We start from the raw sequence: 6,765 nt of genomic DNA on the forward strand, positions 1-6,765 counted from the left end.
CTTAAGATGGCCGCAATTATTTGTTGAGCCAGACTCTGGCACCAACAACATTAGGGGTTATGACCATCGCAGATGTAGAGGAATGACTTCCTGCACAAACTGTTGAGCTGTGAACGCCGGCACAATTGTGTTCCACTAGAAGAGTGTTCCCAGATAGCCTGCGATCTTCGATTCGCAGCCAGTCTCATGATCATTTTCAATGATTAAGAAAGATAGACGCATTTGCTGATTGCATGTCCCTGAATATTATGTACAACATACATACAAGTATAATCAATGCCTTGCTAAGTAGCCTAGCAGATGCTAACAACGTATTATTATTATTATTATTATTATTATTATTATTATTATCCATCCATCCATCCATCCATTTTCTGAACCGCTTTAATCTCACATCCGTGGACACACAAAGTTTTGCACAAACTATAAACTCCGGCACAATTGTTGTCCCACCAGAAGAACGATGGCGGATGTGCCCTGCGAGCATACGATCTGCGACTCACGGCCGGCCTCGTGATCATCTACGTTGATTAAGGAAGATGGAAGCGTTTGCTGATTGCATGTCCCAGATGCTAAGATGCCTCACACATGCTAACAGCGCATTATTATTATTATTATTATTATTAATAGCGCAGACATCTTGGATAAACGTTGACGTAAGCAGTGTCGTTTGGACACTTTACGATGACATAATGACATAGCTCCTACTTTGCTCTTTGGAAAACCAAACATTGTTTGTAAGAACTTGTTAAGCTCCAACTAAGCACAGTACTGGCCCTGGCACCAAATGAACACCAAATTTTTGGGGGGGATGCAAAAGGGATATCAGCTGTCTTTGCGCAGTAGGCGGGGTACACCCGTAACTGTTTGCCAACCAATCACAGGGCACATGTGGACGAACAACCATTCACGCTCACTATCACACCTGGGGACTATTTAGAGCGTTCAGTCAACCTCCTATGCATCGAACCCACAACCTCTGCACTGTGAGGTCGACGTACTAACCAGTTGACCACCGTGCTACCCTGATAACATTTTCATTTGGGCAATTCAACCAAATATTGATTAAGTGGTGAAAATTGCTGTTTCTGCTTTTTACATAAAAGAAAGGTTGCTCCAGATATGGGACCCCAACTTAAAGATCTATTTTCTGGGGTGTGAAACACGGTTTTATTGTGGCCCACACTGTAGTTACCTTTTCCCTTGGAGGGCTGTTATGACTGTGAAAAAATATATAAAGAATTTAAGAATAATGGTTTATTCAACTCTTGCTTAATTTACTGTAATGAGGGTTCGGTAACAATAAAATGCTTACAATATCTCTCCGGGCCTTGAGCTTGACACCTGTGATTGAAGTAAAAACAACTACCGTAGCTTGCTTTATTGCACTAACATTGTTACCTCTTGTTGTCTTGTTGTCTGGTTGAGAGGGAAGAAATGTCAGCACATTTGACAAGAAAGTTGTACTTGACTTGACTTAATATATGTCAGTAGTGTTGTTTTCCAGTGTCAATGACTGCTTAGGACACAAAAAGTACAAGTTGTGGTTTTTTTTTTTCTTTTAACAAAGCGTAAATTGGTAACTGATAGGAATATTGGTGTTTGTACAGTATTCTACAATATGTTGTGTTTTTCGGAGGAGGGAGGGCGCAGAAAGGCCGATGTTTTTTGGGTCAAGGAGCCATATTTGGTGCATATTCATATGAACTTAAAAAGCACTGTTCTCAGTCATGCCGTGTTGTCCATTAGTTGTCGAGCACTGACATTTGCTTTCTGGTTTAGTGGAGCATGTCACTGCTGATGTGTGAGATGTTTTCCACCTGGATCAACACGCTTGTAAACTTTTAACCAGAGGTCAAGAATGCAAGGAACACTGCGTTCCTCATGTCCCGATGCTACGCTAATCCGACAGACAGACGTTGTTGATAGAAGTGTCCGATGTTAACGTTTTCCCCTCACACGGAGCCAAGCATTCAAATGGGATTGACGGCTCCTGCAAGTTTTCCTTCCCTGCAAAATTGGCCGATATGCCACACCGGTTGTCCAAGGTCGTCCGTTGAAGCGTGAAAGCGGAGGCGAGGCGCCGATAAGGTTTTCAAGGGGAGGATGAGGAGTGAGCACAATGGGCTGGAGGTTAAAACACGTGGGAGAGACGAAGCTGGGCAGCTGGATGCGGGCTGGCATCCAGTTGAGCTGACGCTCTTTGAGCCAAAGCGTGTTGTACTGTATGAGGACGCCTGACGCAGTCGACAATTGGATCTTTCAAGGGAGTTCCACAAAGGCCCAAACCCCTCCCCCGGCTGAAAGGAGATGTCAAAGGTCTGTGACCCTTTCCATTTATGTGCATTGATCCCTCGGGGGCGGGGGCTTTTCTCCCGAAAGCAGCACCGCCACCATCAGCTGTTATATCTTCCTTTCACCTGCAGGAAGCGGCTTGATTTGATTCCATCAGCCGCCCATTGTTTAGCGCCACGATTATCAGCCAATTCATCCATTTTGAGCAGCTGTTTGTCATTTTGCAAACGCAGTCAGGGAGATGTTATGATGTTCAAGTGATGGGTGGAGCAGGGGGAGCACAGTGTTCTCCATGTACATCTTGAGTTGCAATCTCAGCAGGATCCAGCTATTTGATTGAATTGTTGGCGATGAGATGACATGGTGTCACATAAATACCGAAAATTGGATTTCAAGTTAAAGCAAGTGCCTGCACGGACCATTTATTTGAAAGAAAATAACTATCTATTTCCACACTATGTACACAATAAAAATGGTGTCTCGCAGTCTTGATAAGATGACCACAATATTTGTGCATCGAATGCAGATGATATCCTGTACCAATAGATGGGCAGCCTCATCTCGATATGATACGATAGAGATCCATGGGATAAACAACATCTAGCGACTGCTTCATACCAAGATACATTTAAGATAGCCCCATGGCTAGACAGATATCCTATATTTATATGGAATCTCGATGGATAGGACAAGATACTGATTGGTCGTTAGATATGAGATAGATATGGTTGCCTGCAAAATAACACAGCAAGGGTAAGATTTAATGTGATATCGATTCAAAAGAATACAGCTGACACAGATCAATAAGGTACTGTACAACATCGATACCATGCTGATAACAACAGAGAATTAAACGGAATGTATTAAGACGAGTGTTGCAAAGTTTTTAAGCCAGGAAGGTAGGACAGGTCATATGAGGTCACACCGTTAACAACAACAAAGAAGAAAGAGCGTTGGTAATGTGCGAGTCTGACTGCGAAGAGAAGGCTTTGCTTGCTTTTTTGCTTGCTTGGTGTGTGTACGCGCATGCAGTGTAACGTGATTCCCGCACATGAGCTGCTGTTTGTTGACCTGTTTGTCTTTCGCCACCACTCAAACTCGCTCAGCTTACTGCATTTTGAAGTGATCGCTTTGCAATATTTTGACAGCGAGTTACGGAGCTAACATCTCACAAAGCATTTGAAAGCAGTAAAACCCCCATCGTATCCGTTGTCAGTTGTGAACAAAGTGAATGTGGAGTGCTTTGATGGAGTGACATTTTTACCATGAACAGTGGTTCCATTTTTAGACTTGCATAACAAGTAAAATGATACAATATATGGTCGATAATACAGAATTCTAGAGATGAGGCCTTGGAGGGTATTTGTTTGGTGATGTGTCCAAGCAGCACATACACATAGGCTCAAATATGAAGTGCTGCCTCCATGAGTGAAAATGCATTTCCTGTATTCGCTAAGCATCAGCTAACAGTATTAGCATCCAATAGGCGGCATATCCTTGATTTTGAGGTGAAGTTCTCGATACAGCGGCCTTGGAGGGTATTTGTTTGGTGATGTGTCCAAGCAGCACATACACATCGGGTAGTACATGAAGTGCTGCTTCCATGAGTGAAAATGCTTTTCCCGTATTAGCTAAGCATCAGATAACAGTATTAGCATCTGGTAGTTGACATGTCCTTGATTGCTAAGTGAAGTTCTCGATACAGCGGCCCTGGAGGGTATTTGTTTGGTGATGTGTCCATGCACCACAGACACAATGGGTATGATTAGAAGTGCGGCCTCCACCCAAATTCTTGATCATTGGGGTGTTTTGACGAAAGCATGTCACATACATGAGATGAGAGCACCAGGGAACTGTTTTCTTGGGAAAATACATATATTTTCTTTAAAAAGTTTCTTGGATCATTTTTATGTTTTCATATAAACGGTGGTTAACTTCTCTTTACACTTAAAAGATGTAAAAAATATTGTTCAGATTTAGTGTTCCATTGTTTTTTACATTATCATGTTAAAAGTGCTTTTACACATTGGTTACTTAGGATATTGTCAGTGATGATATGGCTCCAATGAATTCAATTTCCATTGGAAAGCGAGTCTTTGAGCTTACACTGTACTTTGTCCAGCTGTTCAGTGCACCCTCACCGCCGGGATCAAAGGTGAGATAACTCCCTGAGTGAAAGAAACGAATCAAGCTTTTACCGCAATGACCCCCTGTCTCATTCATCAGGGAGCGTGTCCACAACAAAAGTCAATGGGTCGAGCGTGTGATGGCATAACCAGGCGAAATAGGCCTCACACGCATGCACACGCACACACACGCACACATGGAAACGGTCCAGAGTCACTGCGCTATGCCGTGAGCCATCTGGTACCGGGCCACGCAGGGAGACTTAACAAAAAATATTTTATTGAACTAAAATGTCAATTGGTTTGGTTGGACTCTTTTATTCGAAATTAATCCAAATCTTTGAAAACAAACCCAATCAACTCTTGACCTCGCTGGCCACATTTTAGCTTAATACCACAAATGGCTGACTTAGTGGTATGAGGGAAACTTGATCGTGACAAGCAGGCTTTTTGATGCGAAAAAAAAAAAAATCCCACACTGGTCACATTTTATTTAGACTTGGGCTGGTAGAAAAGTATTGAAACATTGCTTTTCTGGCAAAAATACATCATGTCAGTTTTATAGCTGGACTCAATGTTCATCCATTTTCCAGTCTGCTTATCCCCCCATGTAAACGTGACCAATGAACTATGAAACTTAAACTCAGCCCCGCGGCCCATTTTTCACTATAGTATTTTTGATCTGAGCCTAAAATTGAATTGCGAAAAGTCTGTCATTTAAAAGCACATAACAAAAAATAATGAGTCTCTTTTTGATTTTCAATTGTTATTTGAAACAAAGGAATGATAGAGTGGGCATAAGTTTGACACTTGGGGTGTCATTGTCTTTCATTCCCTCTAGATGGGACCTTGCTCATTGAAGAGAAACAACTAAATACAACTCCATTCAATAATGGTGAATTGTGTTTTGTCTCTATGTCGGTCGGTGAAAAGTACTGCTTTGTGTGGCACAAAAAATGTTGGGGACCACTGGCTAATGGAATCAACTGTTGAGGATTGTGTGTGCATTTCTTCGGGCCTCCGATGTGAACTCGTGAAGAGAGCACTTAGTAATGTTATCCTCACTCTTGCCATTGAGACCTGGAAAGCATCCAGCGGCGGATCTGCCTCTCGCAATGTTCTGTTTTAGAACAGTGTGTTCTCACAGGCTGTTCCATCCACCGTTTATCCACGACTCCAACTCGCCCCCCGCACCCCACCCCACAAGGCCACCCTCCTCCTTCCTCCTTGCTCCTCGCACAGATGCCAACCCCAGACACGGTGGCCAGGAAGCGAGTACACTGTGTGCTGTGCCGCCGGCTGTGTCGGAAAGTCTGTCAGGTGGATGCTCATTGTTTTGGCTGCCACTATTGTATTTTTCCCTCCAAGATAAACCGTTTTTGAATTTGGTGGAGGCCTTCCTCTCTGTTGGATGGACTGGCACTTGATGTCTAAAGAGCAGGGATGTGTTCCTCGAGCCGGTCCTTGGCCTCGAGGACCGGCTCGAGGACCGAAGGTCGGTCCTTGGTCCTTGGCCTTGGCCTTGAGAGTCAATTCCTTGGCCTTGGCCTTGGGAGTCAAGTCCTTGGCCTTGGCCTTGGCCTCGGGTTGCCGGTCCTCGGACACAATGAGGGATTAGAGCCTCGATGTCCACAGGTATAAAGTGGTACCGAGGATCGCAAAAACCACGAAGGAATCAAATAAATTCCATCCAGTGAAACGCATATTGTTGAATTCAGCTGGCGCTTTAAAAGGGGCGGGTCTGCCACTGACAGGCGACAGTTAGCGCAACGAATAAAGAGTGGCATCACAGTTAGTTTCAATCACGGTTTGTTCCGTTCGCGATCGGCAGTTTAAATAGCGTGTAAAGTCTTTCTGTAACAGTGGTGTCTTTTATGTAGTTATTTTTGCACAGTCGTCACGTTTGTGCGGTGGCACTATAATGTTTGTTTGAACCAAGTAATTTGCGTTACAGCTGGAGTCAATAATGCCGGCAATTCACTTCCGGGTTTGGCCGTTGGGATTTGGAGTCCTTTTGCTCGATTCCAGTTATGTTTTTGGTAAATGCTTTCTCATGTTTGGAATAATGAATATTGATAATACATAGTTTAAAATCATGGTTGATTTAATTATTTTTTATTATTATTGTGAAGTTGAAGGTATTAAACTAATTAATGTAGTATTAGTGGGAGTGGTAATAATAGTAGTACTCAGACAATGTTTAGAGATCAGCCATCTCGTTACCTCCGCGTCCCGCGTCCGAGACGCAAAATTAACCCACAGGACGCACAGTTCCAAACAATGTGCGTTTTTGGGACGCAAGGAAATTTCTCAGTCAAAACAAACAAACAAAAAAAAAAAAAAA

General features: G+C 43.2%; 1 protein-coding gene across 1 annotated transcript in view; it reads left to right on the top strand.

The window, feature by feature from the left end:
• The first annotated feature begins 1,933 nt into the window (after positions 1-1,933).
• greb1l (GREB1 like retinoic acid receptor coactivator) overlaps positions 1,934-6,765 on the top strand; it is a 63,808-nt gene continuing 58,976 nt past the window's right edge. Inside the window, exon 1 of the mRNA XM_019879045.1 lies at positions 1,934-2,319. The gene's annotated coding sequence lies outside the window, so the exon portion shown is untranslated. The remainder of the gene's footprint in view (positions 2,320-6,765) is intronic.

Source organism: Hippocampus comes, unplaced genomic scaffold (genome assembly GCF_001891065.2).
Source record: "Hippocampus comes isolate QL1 unplaced genomic scaffold, H_comes_QL1_v1.1 scaffold85, whole genome shotgun sequence".
Lineage (NCBI taxonomy): Eukaryota > Metazoa > Chordata > Actinopteri > Syngnathiformes > Syngnathidae > Hippocampus > Hippocampus comes.